General features: G+C 46.4%; 1 long non-coding RNA gene across 1 annotated transcript in view; it reads left to right on the forward strand.

The window, feature by feature from the left end:
* Positions 1–8,458: 8,458 nt before the first annotated feature.
* The window catches only part of LOC138264884 (uncharacterized), a 183,440-nt gene continuing 172,928 nt past the window's right edge, over positions 8,459–18,970 (forward strand). The window contains exon 1 of the long non-coding RNA XR_011199298.1: positions 8,459–8,718. This is a non-coding gene — a long non-coding RNA (uncharacterized lncRNA). The remainder of the gene's footprint in view (positions 8,719–18,970) is intronic.

Here is an 18,970-nt window from a genome sequence, read left to right on the forward strand (position 1 = left end):
GCTGTCCTCTGGAGTTTCTTGTCTTTGTCGAAGGAGGGCAGTCCTCAGAGGATTCAGAGGTCGCTGGTCCCTTGGAAAGCATCGCTGGAGCAGGGTTCTTTGGAAGGCAGGAGACAGGCCGGTGAGTTTCTGGAGCCAAGGCAGTTGTTGTCTTCTGTTCTTCCTCTGCAGGGGTTTTCAGCTCAGCAGTCCTCTTCTTCTTTGTAGGTTCAGGAAATCTAATTTTCTAGGGTTCAGGGTAGCCCTTAAATACTAAATTTAAGGGCGTGTTTAGGTCGGGGGGGTTAGTAGCCAATGGCTACTAGCCCTGAGGGTGGGTACACCCTCTTTGTGCCTCCTCCCAAGGGGAGGGGGTCACAATCCTAACCCTATTGGGGGAATCCTCCATCTGCAAGATGGAGGATTTCTAAAAGTTAGAGTCACCTCAGCTCAGGACACCTTAGGGGCTGTCCTGACTGGCCAGTGACTCCTCCTTGTTGCTTTCTTTGTTCCCTCCAGCCTTGCCGCCAAAAGTGGGGGCCGTGGCCGGAGGGGGCGGGCAACTCTACTAAGCTGGAGTGCCCTGCTGGGCTGTGACAAAGGGGTGAGCCTTTGAGGCTCACCGCCAGGTGTCACAGCTCCTGCCTGGGGGAGGTGTTAGCATCTCCACCCAGTGCAGGCTTTGTTACTGGCCTCAGAGTGACAAAGGCACTCTCCCCATGGGGCCAGCAACATGTCTCTAGTGTGGCAGGCTGCTGGAACTAGTCAGCCTACACAGACAGTCGGTTAAGTTTCAGGGGGCACCTCTAAGGTGCCCTCTGGGGTGTATTTTGCAATAAAATGTACACTGGCATCAGTGTGCATTTATTGTGCTGAGAAGTTTGATACCAAACTTCCCAGTTTTCAGTGTAGCCATTATGGTGCTGTGGAGTTCGTGTTTGACAGACTCCCAGACCATATACTCTTATGGCTACCCTGCACTTACAATGTCTAAGGTTTTGTTTAGACACTGTAGGGGTACCATGCTCATGCACTGGTACCCTCACCTATGGTATAGTGCACCCTGCCTTAGGGCTGTAAGGCCTGCTAGAGGGGTGTCTTACCTATACTGCATAGGCAGTGAGAGGCTGGCATGGCACCCTGAGGGGAGTGCCATGTCGACTTACTCGTTTTGTCCTCACTAGCACACACAAGCTGGCAAGCAGTGTGTCTGTGCTGAGTGAGAGGTCTCCAGGGTGGCATAAGACATGCTGCAGCCCTTAGAGACCTTCCTTGGCATCAGGGCCCTTGGTACTAGAAGTACCAGTTACAAGGGACTTATCTGGATGCCAGGGTCTGCCAATTGTGGATACAAAAGTACAGGTTAGGGAAAGAACACTGGTGCTGGGGCCTGGTTAGCAGGCCTCAGCACACTTTCAATTGTAAACATAGCATCAGCAAAGGCAAAAAGTCAGGGGGCAACCATGCCAAGGAGGCATTTCCTTACATATATGTTAAGTGGTATATATTGAAACAAACATGCAAAGAAAAAGAAAGAAAACGTAATAGAATATACGAATAATAGAGGTACAGAAAGCCCGAAAAAAGGTTGAACTAGGAAACTGCAAATGAGCAGAAAAAACTCCAGAAACCTACTGCTTGAACGATCGAACATACCTCTGAAAGCAACTTGACCTCCATCTACCTAACTGCTTAATAGACTGATCCGATTTTCCCTGTCTCCTTGCTTCTGTAGCAGCCCCAATCCTAAAGGAATGTGTACCATAACCACTAGGTTCTAAACCCAACCTCCTAACTGTCAACCTCAGAACCGCTAAAAACTGAGATGCTAATAATTGCGACCCATCCTGATGAACAAATACAGATCTGAAAGAATGTGACCGCAGTCCCATAAAAGAAAACCAACAACTCACTGGACAATCCGGAGAACGCACTGCCTTCAATAACACCTCCTGACCCCTCCCCAGCTGGTCCCCTTTGGAAAAAGGTAACCATATGCAAACACCTTGATCCCCCACATGGACATTATCCTGGATGAGTCCCAGCCTCCCTTTTACCCCCAAAAGTTCAGAAATACGAAAAGCCCCATGAAACAACCATGACATGCAAAGAGCGAATAAACAAACCTCCCATTCGGAAAAGCAAACCTCACCTAAACCTCCCAACAATGCCTTCAGAAGATCCTGTGTGATAGGACGCCTACGATCACACCTCACACCACCCCACCTAGCCCAGCCAGCTAAAATTCTCCTACATAACTCACCTTCCACCGGATCGTAGCCCCAGAAATACTTACCATAAAACGAAACTCCTGATAACTTACCCGATATAGTAACCGCCGCCAAACCTGACTCAATCTGCTGCATAAGGAATCTAACTGCATCATCCTGTCTCCTAGATGTCACATCAAGCCCACCTATTCTTCTTACCGCACCTGAATCCAGAAACTCTGACCATGCCTGAAAATAAGTCTTCCTCGTCGACGTAGCTATAGATTGCTGAACTAGCTCCAACATCCTCAATCTCCTAGCGCCCACAACTCCCCAGGAATGCCCGTCTTCTGTGCATCTGCTCCCGGCGCCAAACCACGGAATCTCTGCCACTGAAATCGAGATAAGGCATCAGCTATATCATTCTTAATGCCGGGTACGTGTCGACCTTTGAACAGAATATTGCACTTCAAACAATTCAGCAAAAAAATCCTCAGCAATTTCAGCACCTTTTCATCTTTTGCCTTCTGGTAATTCACCAAATGTACCACAGTCTGATTATCCACATTGAAAACAACAGTCTTATTGGCTAAAAACCTGCCCCAAATCGCTAAAGCAACCACTAGGGGAAAAAATTCCAAGAATGCAATGCTAAACTTCGCCTGTTTCCAATTCACCGGCCAAGCCTCTGCTGCCCAATGCCCGTCCCAGAATAGACCAAATCCATGAGCACTGGATGCGTCTGAAAAAATCTGAATGTGCCAAAACCAATTCTCGTCCTCCACCAGCATCGTCACACCATTAAATTCCTTAAGAAAATCAATCCACATTCTCAAGTCTTCTTTAACACATGCCCGCAAGCGAATGTGGTGATGTGGTAAAACAGCTCCCCGCATAGAGAAACCGAGCCTATGGCAAAACGCCCTACCAGCCCTGACCACATTACAGGCAAAGTTCAAATGGCCAAGCAACGATTGCGCCTGACGCAACTCAATCTTTGATTTTGCAACGACTTCTTCTAACAGAGAAACCAACTGTTGTACTTTATTCCTAGGTAACCTCGCCTCCATTTTGTCTGAGTCCAATTCAATACCTAAAAAAGTAAGGCACGTTGCAGGCCTTTCTGTCTTATCAAGCGCCAATGGAACACCAAACATAGACATCAACTTCTCAAAATCCCTTAATGCTCTGACGCAATTGCCAGACCTGGGTTTGCCAACAAAGAAAAAATCATCTAAATAATGGGTCATCAACGTACCACTGCTGTGAAAAAGAAAACACCTTTCCAAAAATGAACTAAACATCTCGAACAAAGAACAAGAAACTGAACAACCCATAGGCAACATCCTGTCAACATATATGGCCTCATCCAATTGCATACCCAATAAGGAAAAATCATCCGGATGAACCGGCAAGAGTCGGAAGGCTGCTTCCACATCTGATTTCGCCATCTCTGCACCTTTCCCACACTTCCGTATCAAAGCAATAGCCTCATCCACTGATGCATAATGCACCATTGAATCCTCTGTTGCAATGAAATCATTTACTGAGGCCCCCGCGGGCCATGATAAGTGGTGTATCAATCGAAATTCTCCCTCCTGTTTTTTAGGAACCACACCCAAAGGGGAAATAGTCAAATTCGCCAACGGCCACTCTAGAAAAGGACCAACAATCCTGCCTAAATCCACTTCCTTCTTCAGTTTAGCCTTCACTACCTCAGGATGTTCTCTTGCTGACTTCAAGTTATTGGCCCATCTCCTTAACCTAGGGCCTTGGTAACATAACCTAAAACCATTTAAGAAACCACTAAACAAAACTTTAGCGTCTTCCCCATTTGGGTAAAACTGCAACCAATAGGCCACGACCTCCAATCTAATAGGCGTAGGGCCCTTTTCCTGTAACTTGCTGTGTAAAACCTCTGCCCCTGTCGCCACCTCTTGACGGCTGCCCGTGCCATGACCATTGCATCCCACCGAAGCATTGATACACGGGATGCCTTCGCCACAATTGGAGCAATCATGTCTAAATTTGCATTGCTGTCTGTTACAAACGCCGGTGTTGTAAGACCAGCACGCCCCATTGGCTTGAAATTGCCCCCTGTGCCCGAAACCCACCCCAGTATGGGTGGGACGTCCCTGAAAGGGCTTATATTGAACCGGCAAACCGCTTGCCGTATGCGTCGTGGGCGCATTTCGTGCTGTTCTTAACCATTGCATCCATAACTCATTATCAATTTCGCCCCACAACTTAGATGAATCCAAAGCCTTCCTTGCCCGAAATTCCTCGTCATATCTAAACCAGCCAAAACCACCGAAATCCATTTGAGCTCTCCGAACCACGTCCATGTATTTTAGCAAAGCTACGCATGAATCCTGATGCCTCTCACAATAAACACTCGCATAAATCAAAAAAGCCGAAGTCCAATTTTCGATCGTATTTGGTACTCTAGGCCTCCTGGCTAGCTCCCATTCCTCTTCCTTTGACCCTTCCTTCGCCTGAACCTCCCTATGGAGTAGTTTAAAAACGTCAATAAACTCCCCTTTCCAAATCTTTTCTTTCAGATTAAGAGTGAGATGCGCCCCCAAAGGCATCGACACTCCCATATAAGGTAGCTACTTTCACTTGACACCACTCACCACTTCTTTACCACCAGGATTAGCGTCCACCTTTTTCCCGCCTCCATCTGATTCATCCTTTTCAAGTACCCCATCACCAGTACTCCCACTTACCCCCGACTTACTAGCCAACTCTGTGATCTCACTCACCTGTATGGATGCGTCCACTGTGTTTCTTAATACCCTTGCACCACTCGTAGCCTTCGAGACCTCTGCCCGACCTGAATCCCCAAAACTATCCCGCCCCTTATGCAATCTCAAAGGCCCAACCATTCCTTCCTCACCTCTAGGTAAGTTGCCGGAGACTTCGTGCCGATGAGCTGGAACATGGCCGCCCTGGACCACACCAGGCATCTCTTCTGTCACCACCGCCTGCTTTATTACTGATGCAGGCACCTCTGGATCATCGTCATAATCGAGTAATTCTTCCTCCAAGGAAACACAACCAGCACCAGCGCCCTGGCTAGTGGATGGCTGTGCCTCATGCGGTCTATCTCTCTCCCACGAAGTCGGGTGGACCGCTCCTGATCGCACCCTCCCTTCATACCGATGTTCTGAGGGTGCCCTGACCCTCACCGGCAGCCTCTGATCACCGACAATCCGCCCAGATTGCCGATAAATCGCCCGCACCCCACGTCCGCCCAAAACATGGGATGTGTCACACCCAGTGGCTCCCTCAAATCTATCAGGCTCCCAAAAATCCAAGCTCACATATGCCCTACCTAAAGCACCCGAACTACCAGCCTCACCACACACCGTACCTTTTAACACTGACCCTCTCCCATCCACAAGCTCGATTTGCTCACCTAAATTAACCGCCACCTGGTTACCTACCTCCCATGACTGTACTCTATGAAGCATTGGGCTAACTGCCCTAGGTATCCACTGCATACACTTATTATACTTCTGACCTTGAAAACCCCACCTATCACTTAATTCTGGATCCAATAGACTTCCAGCGTCCTCCTGCCCTTCTTCATCCTCATCAGATACAATGATAACCTCTTTTGACACCTGAACACCAGGAACCAAAACCCTAACTGGCTTCCCTGCTTCAATTCCAATCGAAGCCGGCATCGACCGAACTAAATCCGTGGGCGGCGCCATCTTGGATGCGCCTGCTAACTCCCTTTCCTCGTAATTTCCCAAACCGCGCTCAACGCCTCTTTCTAAAGGTGATTGAGCTTGCGCGCGCGAATGCAACCGCGCACGCGCGCCTTTTTGCCTCGCCCCCATGCGGCCAGCTCTCACCACCGCAGGCTTGAGAGGGACGCCTCTCCCGCCCGCGTAGGCGCGCCGTAATAACGACGAACCTTGCCGACGGGGTAAAGAAACCCCTCGTCTCCCTCGTGACAGAACTGGAGACCCTTGCGGCACAGACAAATCAGTCACCACCAATTCAGGTGAGCTGGAAACTTTCCTTCCTTGAACGCTTTTAGACTTAAACTTTTTGCCCAATTTCGGCGATGAACAAGCCGCTACCGCGGCTGACACACCCCCAGCCGAACGACGCTTCGGCCTCTTCAAGCCCACCCACGCCTCTTCTAAAACACCTTCCTTTATTAAATCTTCCCTCCCCTCATCTTGTAATACTTTCAATGCCATTACTACCTTATTCGGTTCCATCCTTAAACACTCGTACTAAACTCCGCCCTGATAAACCAAATAAAAAACACCACCTAAAATCTCCTAAATCACATACCTCAAACTTTGGCACAAATACAAAAAACGCCCACTGGGTGTGACAACGGCCAAAGAGGCCGCCCACACCCAGCCCCTACCTTTTATAGCCCTGCCTAAGCCACCGCCCCATCCTGTCTGCAGACCAATCACCGGTTCGGGCTCGTGGATCATACCACGACAGCTGGACAAGCAGGGGGGGGGGAGACAGGGCAAGCCCTTTGCTCCCCCCGAGCCCCCAATCTGCTAGACTAAAACTCTAATTTAACTTTTGCTTATTGCGAATTTAGTACCTTTTACTGCTGTCTCGACGCAAAGCCATGCAACATATATATGCTTCGTTTATGCAACAGCGAAACGTGTATTTTCGAATACAACCTAGCAGTTCTGAGCTGTGTATAAAAAAAGCGTTTGTAAGACTGGGAATAGCTGAGTGGGGACTCCCCCTGCCGCTAGCACGTCAGAAGCTCCGTGACAGGGATTCCTGTCGTGCTAGGCTGCAAAACACCCCCGTTCGGTGCGCAGCAGCTTTTCCCTGCAGCACTTCTCTTGGCGCAGCAGAATCTGTGACTGCAGGGGGTGATTCATTCTCGTGCGCTCAGGCTCTGCCGCGCGCTGGATGGAATGTTGCTGTCCGTAAAGAACACACCTCGGCGATCTGACCGGGAATGTAGCTCAGGCCCTGGAATATTCTAGAAAACGCTCTTTTGTACCCTGAGAGTTGTTAATTATTTATAAGCACGAGTTACGAATAATCATTTTTTTTCTGACAGGAGACCATTGGAAGTACTGTTGTTGTTCATCTTCTCGTTTTTAATTTGAATATGTGCAGTAACTATGTCAGACAGTTTATAACACCAAAATTGGCGTCGCACATGACCGAACGCATTGGCGGACTTTCTCTCTAAGAAGCCACGGATTTCTTTCTCAGCGAGTAGCTGGTAGGTGAAAATGAATGTGAAATAATGGATATCCAATTTATAGTGGGTTTTCGTTCGATTCATTTAGTGCCAGGTGGATTTTTGAATAGACGTTTGTTACCTACAGGCCAGCTGAATAAACCTAGAAACACCGCTTTATTCGAAAATACTGAAAGTCAATATGCAAAACACAAATACTTTGGAAAATAGCTCTAAATCGCGCGTTAAATAGAAGGCATTTGCTGTTTTGCACAGGCGTGTTACTTTCAATATTCTTGCAAATGTCTGATTCCAGTTAGGACCGAATTCAGGTAACGCATGGCTGGAAACCGCATTTGCGTTGTGGCTCTCTTAGCCCCTCCTAGCTGGGGCAGATCCGGTGGTCTTTTTGTAGAAGCGCAGTTCATTCAAGCTTGTAAGTTTTTATACGAGTGTCGCTCGGGCACTGAAAGAGCTAGTACGATGAGCTACGCGAAATGACAAACATCAATGGAATATAGCCGCCATTTTCGAATGAAACCTGCGCCGTTTTCTTCCAGTTTCATATAGCTTGAGTCAACAGGTGCATTAAAACGATGAATGAAAAATCACGGATAGAAACGAAGTGTTACACGGTGCATAAATAGGTACGTTAAACACAACATATATATTTATTCTAAATACACGCTAGAACTGTTCATTAAATTATTTTCTGTATGCTGCACTAATATACGAAGGATGATTTAGTCGTTCTATTTTAACGCATATTTATGCAAGTGCACCTGGACAACGTATTACTTTGCATGATGGCCACTCTGTTTAGCTATCTCTAGGGGTGGGTGGGGGGAAGCACGGCACTCAAAATTGGGCAACTGTCGTCTTTCTTCTGTGTTGGTGTCGAAGTGGCCTCTCGTTGATGTCGGAAGGTAGAGGCAAAAGGGGAAAAAAAGTGTTGTGGCGTCACCGGGCGAGAAAGACTGTGGCAGGCCTGGTGACGTCTCGTCGCCAAGGCGACGGGTCTACGCTATAAGGGGGCAGGAGTGATGTAGGACGGCGTGGGCGGGGGCTGAGCGCCGCTTTCAGCACCAGGCTCCCGGCGGACAGAGGTCGCTCCGGCGCTCGCAGCCAATCTTCTCCTTGGTATCTGGCTCGCAGGAGCCAGCGCGGGCCGCGCTCTAACTGGCAGCGCACGGCGAGGACCCGCGTCCGGCACATCTCTCCTCTGAGCGGCTGTTGTGAAGAAGGGGCCCGAGGAAGGATCAGAACAGCATATCAGCAGCACGAGCAGGGGAGAGGTGTGCACCGGCTAGCAGCAATCCGGGGCGGCAGGATCGGGTGAGTCACCAACTCTATCTACATCACTGCCCCTGTCACTAAGCAGTGCTGCAGGCAGAGCCTTGAATAAACAGTTGGTATTAGTACCTGGGCCCTTAAATACCAGAATATCAGCAGAGGGACATTTCCAGAAATTGGCTAAGTGCTTTGTTGAAATCAACAAGTGGGCATTAACGCAGCGTACTTCAGCAGCCGGCGGCATAAGCAGCTTTCCGCTTTGAAAACCCCAGTAGTAAAAGTACCGTGGAACTAATAGAACATAAACTAACTATTGCTGATTGAGTAAGCGGGAACGATGGATGCATTAACAGTGCAGCACCTAAACAGTTCCAGATAATAAGACTAGGTATTCAAAGATGGACTGTCCAAAGCACCTGTGAAATGCGGGGAAGTGATCACCCAACCCATAAAAAAAGCACGTAGCGTAATTAATCATACCGCACTTAGTTCAGGGGCATTACACGGGGTTGCTGTGTTGTCTGTCACTTGTTGAATGCTATGTCACGTAAAATAATACAAGGAAGGCGCAAACTCTCAAAAGTACATACATGTCAGTCCTATTATCGTGTTCAATAACTTCTGGGGATTTTTTTATCTTTTTTTCTTCTGGCTATAAATTTCCGAATGTAATAAATAACCACGTCACCACCCGATTCACGAATTGTTTTTCCCCTGTTAATAGACAGTCCTGGTTCTTGATACAGAAGTGTCCTGTTTGCTCGGGACCGCACTTCTGAGGAAAGATAGATTCTGCTTTATTGTGGTGAACGATTGCAACTGAGTTATTGTCCTGGTCGCCTTTGAGGATGTTATTGTATAATTGGCATTTCCGCGAGAATGGCTCATCGATAGAATTAGCACTCTATTAAGTTAAGAAGAAACATACCTTCCAAAGAGCCGCGTTCACTAAGTAGACACCTCACAGTGTTTAATGTGGACTTAGACCAATCAATGGCCACTTTATTCTGACCATTGTACAGCGGGGCACAATGGCTAAAGTTGATGTATTTCAGACCTTTGGAGGAAATGTACTGACAACAGACACCAGGGTCAGATTGACCATACCACTACACGACATTTTCCCAATGTTTTCGATGTTTTCAGGGCAGGATGGACAGACAGATACTCTAGAAGTCGTAGCTTAGGCATCGTACCTTAGGCTTCACTTAATACGCTTTATGGCAAATGAACTGTTCGGTCGCCGCTCTAACAGATGAAAGGTATCGGTCTGGTGAAAGAGCAGCTTTGTGGTTGCAGGGCCCTACAAGTCCTATCTGTCTCCACTTCCAAGGTCACAAAATAAAAAACAGAAAGTATGTCAAACTTTTCCTAGCCACGAAGTCCAATAAAGTAACAATGGCGCTTCATGCGCAGCTCTGTGGAAGGAAGTGTGACAGGGGCTAACCCTCCACGCTAGACATATTTAGTAATCTACATTTTTCTTCTGGTCCCAAAAGAACCTATCCTCTCGGAACCTTATAATATACCGCAGTAGCAAGGTTAGGCGCCCCATTCCGTTTTCCATATTTAGTATGACTGCAGTGATTTCGTTGGCATGGCCGTTCTGTGGGGACACCGTTTCTAAACCAAAAGAAGAGGGTTCTTATTCGTTTCTGTTGTCACACGCCCCGATGGTCCTTTCCATTGGAGGGACCCGAGTTACCCCGTAGAGCCTGTTTTAAAAGTAGAATTGACGCATCTTTTCCCTAACGTCAGTCAGCGTCACTGTTGGCAGTATCATCATTTACCGGATATTTACAGCAGTACACGGGGTGTTTACCTTACGTACTTCAGACAGGGTTTTACTGTGGGTGTGTGCGCGTGCATAAGAAAGGATTTGCTTTCAAGTCTCTCTGCCAGCCTCCCGCCGCCCTGCGCTGGGGATAATGTGTGACCACTTTAAATCTTAACACACAACCTGCTTATTATCCCAGCACTAGGGCCGCAGTAAATGAAACACGCCTGAGTATTTCTATTTTCTGCGCATTAATCCAAATAACAGGTTAGGGATTGATTTGAAAGCGGAGCCGTTGAGTCATTTTAAAGGTCAGAATCAATAGCATTGTGGAGAAGCGTAGAATCGCAGGGAAAGGCAACAGCGCGTGAACCTACCCTGGTTAAACTGATACTAATGACTGCCATTCGCTTTTCGCATTTCATTTGTTGGGGGAATTACTGAATGTTGTGTCACGTCTGTTAAATTGAGCTGCACCCTTAAAACTAACTCGGAGGGAGGTGGAGAAATAAACACTGGGCAAGCGTGCCAGAAAATACGGACGGGAGGAAGACATAACTTATTTTACAGTGTATCGTTTCGTACCAAACGTCTGACTTCTAAACCCAAGCTATAATAGGTGATACTATTGCCCAGTTTATCGGCCTCGAAAGAATTGACGTCTGAGTCGGCTTGCACCCCAACAGGTGAGGGTCCATCTCAATGAGAATACCCTGCCTGCTTTTAAATATAGGTAAGTCAAATATCGAACACATGCACAGGTCACTTGCAACCTTCTAGTAATCACGTCAGCAGTAAAACAATATAAGACAACTTAAAACTAAAGAAAATAAAAACACAAGACCGTGACCCTCCCAAAAACAATAATATGCCATCTCCTGCATCACAGGAAGCTCTTTTGAACCAGTCCTTTAAAGCTGAGTGTAGTTTCCCAAAGTAACCTTTTTCAGAATAAGAAGAAAGCACACAAGGTTGAAATTATTGGCGTAGGCAAGCACATAGCTGATATTTGCTTTCCCTCAGTTATGTGTCCTTACATAAACAAACAAAAATGTAACCTGATAGATACACTCTCCAGTGTTAAGTTCTCCATTGTAAACCAAGAGTGAGGTACCAGAAACACTTCTACAGGAATTAAGGCACATTGGCATAGCTTAGCAGACACCTGCTTCTTCGACAAATTTGAGTGGCCAGTTCTTTAAGAAGTGTAAAATTCAGTTGACATCCCATAGCTTGGAGAGTCTTAAAAGCTTGCATACTGTAGGGATTTCTCCACCTTTAGAAATTGGTATTGGAATATTGCCTGACGGGTAGCTGATCTGCAGGATTTAAGGGCACTTTAAGATAGAGCCTCCTCAATTTAAAAAGAGAGGACTCTGAAGACATTGATTATATCCGTCCTCATGGAACTGAAATCTCTTTCAGCAGTCCAAAAGGACCAACCTGCCTAGCCTGAAGATCGCTTGTGTGCCCTTACACCAGGCTTGCCGGATGCAACTGGCATCCTGTTATGAAAGACCTGGGACATGCCATCATCCCTCAAAATTCTCCAGATCAGTTGAGGTAAGCTGACTTCTACTAACAGCTGCACCTGATGTAGCAAAGTACTTGTTAGAATCATCAAAGTCTGGGATAGATGGATTTGAGAAGTCCACAAAGTTTTTGGTAGGACTGGAAAACAGATTTGAAATCTCCAAAGGAGACTCACTCAGACGATACGATATCCTCACACTGTGTCTGATTTGGGATTTGTTTAACCCTTGGTATCATTCTGAACGGGAGGATACTATCATGCTGAAACCTACTGCGCCCCTTGAAAAAAGGCATCCAGTGCTTGAACTTCCAGCTTTAGGCTCTAGCCTGAGATTCTCAGAAGTTGCTTTTTCAGTCTGGAAGCAAATTGACCGCTGTCACTGTGCCCTAGTTTAGTTGCTGGAGTCCTTGAGCAATCTGGAGTTACAGACTGCTGTGATGCTGGGCTTCCTCACAAGGTACTCCACTATCACTGACAGTCTGTTCAATCAGTAACGTCAAAAGTCTTTGGCTATGTTCGTTGGATGCGTTAACAAGGTCACTGATACCAAATCAGAACACTTAAGAACTTCATCTATCTCTTTGGCTCCTGGTCTGACTTCAGACAGTTGATATTGAATAATAAGTCCTGCAGCAGTGATATTACTATCTATAACTGACTAAGTTGCAAAGAGTCTTCGACATAAAGATCATGCCGTCCCGATAGATTATCTCTTAGAGGTATTTAACCACTGTTCTCATCAACTTGGCGAAACATCAATGAACTCAGGATAGACTAAAAGCTAATAGAATGAATTTGAAAGACCCCTACCAATGAAGCTGAAGAATTGTTTGGTGTGGGGCAATGATTGAATTTTAGGGAAAGGCATCTTTGAGGACTGGGCCATCCAGTTTCCTTCTCTAACGGTCTCACTCAAGGGATGAACACTCACAAATTAAAATTAGTGTATAGGAATCATCCGTTGAATATCCTCAAGTTTATCACAATTCAAAAGCCCTTGAATTTCTTGTTACTAAAAAACATTGCCACAGAACCCTATTTGAAGCTGTAAGAAAGGAGTGACTGCCTCATTCCATAACAACACATTAACTTTCGCCTGCATTATAACTTTTTCTTGAAAGGAGATGTTTTGCTGTCTGCAAGATGCCTATTGACACATGCTCCCTTAGTATTCTTAACGATGCATGTGTGGAAGTCACCCATCAGTATATTTTCGGCTGCACATGAATGCAGGAATTCTAATGCCATTTTAATTGGTGCATCACATTTTAGTCAGATAGTAATACTGCATTAGCAGTACTTTCTTTTCTTTGATGTGTCCCATAAGTGCCTGGTCACGAGAATATTTAATCTTTCCTATTCCTACCAGAGAGAGTAATGCTAATCCCCCACTGACTCTTCCATTCTTTCCTTTGATGTAGATCCAAGAGAAACAAGATTTATACACTCACATTTGTAAAACACCATGTTTCCTCAAATATGCCATATCATGTCTATTAAGTTTCTCACCATTCAGAGCTATCAGTTGCTGGAGTGGAAGATATAATTCCTAAATTATAATAAGAATGCAGAAACTCCAACATGAGTGTGTAGCAAAGTACAAATTACAGTTTAAGGGAAGCACCAATTGAGCGTTTTAAATTAGAGGGTCCTTGGAAGCCACTTATGATTTAGGATTGAAATTAAACAAAGGAAAAGGCTGCATCTTCTCCATGGTTGGAATTGCTACTGTAGTTACTACTGTGGAAGTAAGAGGGATAGATTCATGTCAATAAAACTGAAATTGTAAGGTAGTAGAATCTCTGAAAACAGCAGCCAGTTGTGAAATGAGAGAGTGCAGGCAATGACTTTGAACCATTGTTTCTCCTGGGCAGAATCTCAAAGTGTTCCTGAATACGAAGGGCTTGGCTTTTGTTGGTGATATGTGTGGGTTCTGATCCTTTTAGAAGATAAATATTTTGAAGGAATTTCATTGATGACAACCTAAACCTCTTAGTCAAAGGTGCCACATTTAAATTACTAATAAATTGGGGAAGCTACGAAATAGAGTGTTTGAGACCTCTTGGGTTGTGCCTCTGCTATTTGTTTATGAAATGATCCACATGCTGTGAAATGTATATGAGAGAGGCCATTAAATCTTTTTTCGGACATGCAAAAGGATTCCTCGAAGTTGTCACCTGATGCCTTTTCTACCAAGTGAGAAATTTGGGACATTTGTTTCTTATTTTTCTGCATGGCTTAGTACTAAGCAGACTTAGGGGGTCGTTTTGACCATGGCTGCCGGCGGTAAGGTGGCGGGAACACCGCCAACAGGCTGGCGGTGTCCCGCCAGCTATTATGACCGTGGCGCAAAAGCCACGGCCATACCGCCGGCCCCTCCACTTTACCGCCAGGTCTCCCCCTGGCAGTCATAATCCCCAGGGCAGCGGTGCTTGACTGCCAGCCTGTCCGTGGCGGTAAACACCGCCATGGAAAGGCTGGCGGTAAGGGGACTTGGGGTGCCCCTGGGGGCCCCTACACTGCCCATGCACTTGGCATGGGCAGTGCAGGGGCCCCCAGGCATAGCCCCGTCGCACATTTCCGCAGTGAAATGTGCGACGGGTGCTAATGCACCCGCTGCACATCAGCATTGCCGCTGGCTCCATTACGAGCCGGCAGCAATGTTGATGTGACATTTCCGCTGGGTCAGCAGACGGTAACACTGTTACCGTCTGCTGGGCCAGCGGAAATGTCATAATAGGGAGGCAGGAATACCGCCAGCAATGGCGGTATTCTGTCTCCCGCGGCCTCAGGTCGTAATGATCCCCTTAGTGTTTGACCGTTCAATATGCTGCATGGGCAGTGCAGGGGCCCCCAGGCATAGCCCCGTCGCACATTTCACTGCCCGAATTTCGGGCAGTGAAATGTGCGACGGGTGCTAATGCACCCGCTGCACATCAGCATTGCCGCCGGCTCCATTACGAGCCGGCAGCAATGTTGATGTGACATTTCCGCTGGGCCAGCGGACGGTAACACTGTTACCGTCTGCTGGGCCAGCGGAAATGTCATAATAGGGAGGCAGGAATACCGCCAGCAATGGCGGTATTCTGTCTCCCGCGGCCTCAGGTCGTAATGATCCCCTTAGTGTTTGACCGTTCAATATGCTAACTTCAAAATCAAAAATATAGCTTTTTCATGTTTTAACTTCAGAAGACTACATTAATGTCTTTTTTGGAATAAGCATGAATAATCAGTTTTTTCTGTTTCAATCTCCTTTAATTCCTTGTACAATAGAGGACAACTCTGTGACTCCATTCTGATTCTCCTTTCCACTTTTTGGAATCTCTATAGTTCTGGAGTAAAGACTGTGTATGAGGTCTGACGGAACTTTTGTAATGAAGAAAAACATCATGAACACTATACATAGAGTAACTGAGTCTTTCCCCACAACCTTTGCCTGTTTCATGTGTCACTCACATATTGGATCACGGCACAATGAAGTACAACTGTCTGCATTTCCCTATTGTTGGAAATCGGGCCTCTAGTTGGCAGAGGTTTGCTCTTTGTCCAAATAGGGACAACAATCCTAGTCAGGTCAAGTAAGATACACACAAAAAGTTTACCTGTCCTCACCCCTTGGGAGTTTGGCACAGAACAGTCAGGCTAAACTAAATAGGCAAAGTGTAGAGTATTTGTGCACACTCACAGTAGCACAGTGAAAACACCAAAAAAGGACTCCACACTAGTTTGAGAAATAACCAATATTTATCAGAGTCAAACAATAACAAAATGGCAAAAATCCAACATATACAAGTCAAGTTATGATTTTTAAAAAGGTTAAATCAAAATGCAGTGCTTAGAAGGCAATAGCTATCTGGTCGTGCTGGACCGGGGCAAATCCAAAAGTTCAGCCTGACCGTGATGGAATATGGGCTGGGTACAGGAGTCATGCAGAGCCGTTGACAGTACCTTGGTTGCATCGAGGCTCGGTGACGATGCATTGATCCAAGGAGGGGATGTTTTGTGCTTGTAGGCAATGCGTTGTTTCCTGATCAGGCAACGTCAGTGATCAGGCAACGTCAGTGATGCAGTGATGCATCAATGTCGAGAAACATTGACTACTGGTTCCGATGCATCGGTGCTGCATCGGCCAAGCTGTGTTGTAGGTCAGTGTTGTTGCATTGCCCAGTTGGTGAACGATGTACAGGCTTCAGTGTAGGCAGTGGCAAAGCGGCGTTTCTGCAGCGGGATGCGTCAGTTCCAAGTGACCCTCTTGTGTTGTTGCATTAGTTCTTGTGTTGCAGCACCACACTGACCTCCAAGGGCTGAGGACTAGATTTGGCACCACTTGGCAGAGCAGGACTCACAGCAGAGGAGCCCAGGAGCTGGTAACAAGATGCAGATGAAATCTTTGGTATCCGTGAAAGTTCAGAAACCGGAGGCAAGCTCAGACTGGCCCTTGGACACACTGTATATTGCAAGGATGCAGAGAGTTAGATCCAGTCCTCTCACTCCCAGGCAAGAAGTAGCAGGCAGCAGGTCAACCCAGCAGAGCATCCAGCAAAGTGGCAGTCCCTCCTGACAGCCCCATGGTCCTTCTTTCCAGTAGAATGACCTCAGTCCAGAAGTCTTCTGAGTATATGGTGTCAGCGGCCCAGTACTTTCGCCCAAATGTACCTTTGAAGTGGTGGAGACTTCAGAGAATGGTTTTGAAGTGCCCCAGTTCTCTTTCAGCCCAGTCCTGTCTGCTAGGAGATCTGTTCAGGGGCAGGGGGTTATCAGTCCCTTGTGTGGCCTCAGGCCACTACCCTTTGAAGTACAAGTGAGAACCCCTCCACTCTTCCTACCCAAGAAGACCCATCAGTTTGCAGATGGAATGCAGGGGCAGTTGAGTGTCCTGTATTTATGGCTCACTGAATGGAATGCACAAAGGTAGCTTTTACTATACCTTACCCAGACCAGATGTGGAATTGGAGGCAGGCTGAGGCACAGGATGGCTAAAGTGAGAAAATGCCAACATCTGAAAAGTGGCATTTTTAGACCTGCAATTGAAAAAACACCTTGTCCCAAGATGTTTCTAAATTGTGAGCCCAACTCAATTTGTCTACCTTTCCCCAATTAGAAATTACACTCAGAAGATGTTTTAAGGCAATCCCTATACTAGCATATGGGAGAGACAGTCCTTGCAATAGGGGTGTCTTACATGTAAGGAAAGGGAAGGTTTGAGGTCTGGTAAGTGGGTACACTTGCTAGGTTGAAATGACAGTTTAAATTGCGCACACAGGCTCTGCAATGGCAGGCCTAAGACATGTTTGAAAGGCTGCTGTAGTGGGTGGCACAACCAGTGCTGCCCGTCCACTAGTAGCATTTGACTTATAGGCCCTGGGCACACATAGTGCACTCTACTAGGGACTTACTAGTAAATCATATATGCCAATCATGGAGAAGCCAATGTTACCATGTTTTAGACACAGAGCACATGAGGTTTAGCACTGGTCAGCAGTGAAAAAGCACACAGAATCCTAAAGCTAACAAAAACAGGGTCAGAAGAAGAGGAAGTCAAATGCTCTGGAAATGATCCTGCAGAAAGTGTCATTTCCAACACCTATGTTTTGTTGTCCCCTTTTCTTTCTACTTTTCGTGCAGTTTTCCAAGCGTTTTCCTCTTCTAACTCACTTCAATTTCAAAATGACAATTCTGCTAACAAGAGGTCACCCTCTGAGCAGCAAAAGACAATGTTTTCAAATAATTAAACTTTTTTGTGTTAATTGTTTTTACAAGCAATATTTTTTGAGGTGAAGTAACTTTTCTATTAAGCTTATTTTTGGAAGAGGCATAAGAGACTTATAGATCAAAAGGAAGCATTTCCTTCCACTGTGGTAGAATGAGTGTTGGCCTCTGGAGCGGATCTTGAAGCTAGAGACCCATGGTGAGGAAAACAAAAAAAACAGCAAATTGTAGGTGTGATGCACAGTTTTGTGCAGATTTTGATGTTTGGGCTCATTTGTATCTTTTGAAAGATCAGAAGGCCTTGTATTAACAATTTTTTTCTTTACCAAAGGAGAGGGTGGATTGGAAGCCTCAAGCTCTTACCAATTCATTTTGTTTAATAAACTCGGGAATACTAGAGGAAAATATAGTATTAACTATTTAGAAGTAAACCTTTCAGTGAAGTCCCTTGGAGAGGTGATGACACATTTGGGACTATGGGATAGTTGGAGGGAGCTGCACCCAGAGAGCAGGGAATACACTTGTCATTTCAGAACACATAATACGCATACCGATTGGACAGGTTCCTGCTGGGAGGTCTTAATCGCTCGCAAGTACTAGATGTCACGCATATGGGTAGATTCTTGTCCGATCATGCACCGGTGTAGTTACAGTTTTAGTGGGGTGCAGCGACTGCCTCTCTAGTGCGTAGTTGGCGCATGCCTGCGCCCTTCCTTACTGATGCGGGGTGTTGTGAACGGGTGGGTGAGGCCATTAAACAGTACATGGAATTGAATTGGAACACGACACAGGCTAGGGGCCTGGAATGGGAGGCTATGAAAACAGTAATAAGGGGGGAGTGTATAGGGATCCTACTGCGTTGGAGGAGAAATTGGGGGATTTGCAACACCAGGCGCGGAAATGGAAGAACGGGAAGAACTTATGTTATACAAGGAGTTTAAGAGTTGTTGGGATACTTTAAGCCGGATCACTCTTAGAGGGTATAGACAGCGAATGCACTGTGAGGGAGATAAATCTGGCAAACTCCTGCCGTGGATTCTGAAACGGGAGCTGGAGGCCTCCTATACTGCATATTAGGAATGCTGACGGCGAAATGCTCACAAAGCGTGAGGATGTTCTGCGAGAACTGGCGGCGCACCTTTAAAGGGTTTCGAGGGCTGGTGCTGTCTCATCTAAGGAGGGTGTGGGGGGGTTTCTGAAGCAGATACGTCTTCTGCACTTGTGCTTGGAAAGTAGGGATGCCCTTGAGACTGTGGTTACTATTGAGGAGGTGA

This window comes from Pleurodeles waltl, chromosome 2_1, assembly GCF_031143425.1.
Source record: "Pleurodeles waltl isolate 20211129_DDA chromosome 2_1, aPleWal1.hap1.20221129, whole genome shotgun sequence".
NCBI lineage: Eukaryota > Metazoa > Chordata > Amphibia > Caudata > Salamandridae > Pleurodeles > Pleurodeles waltl.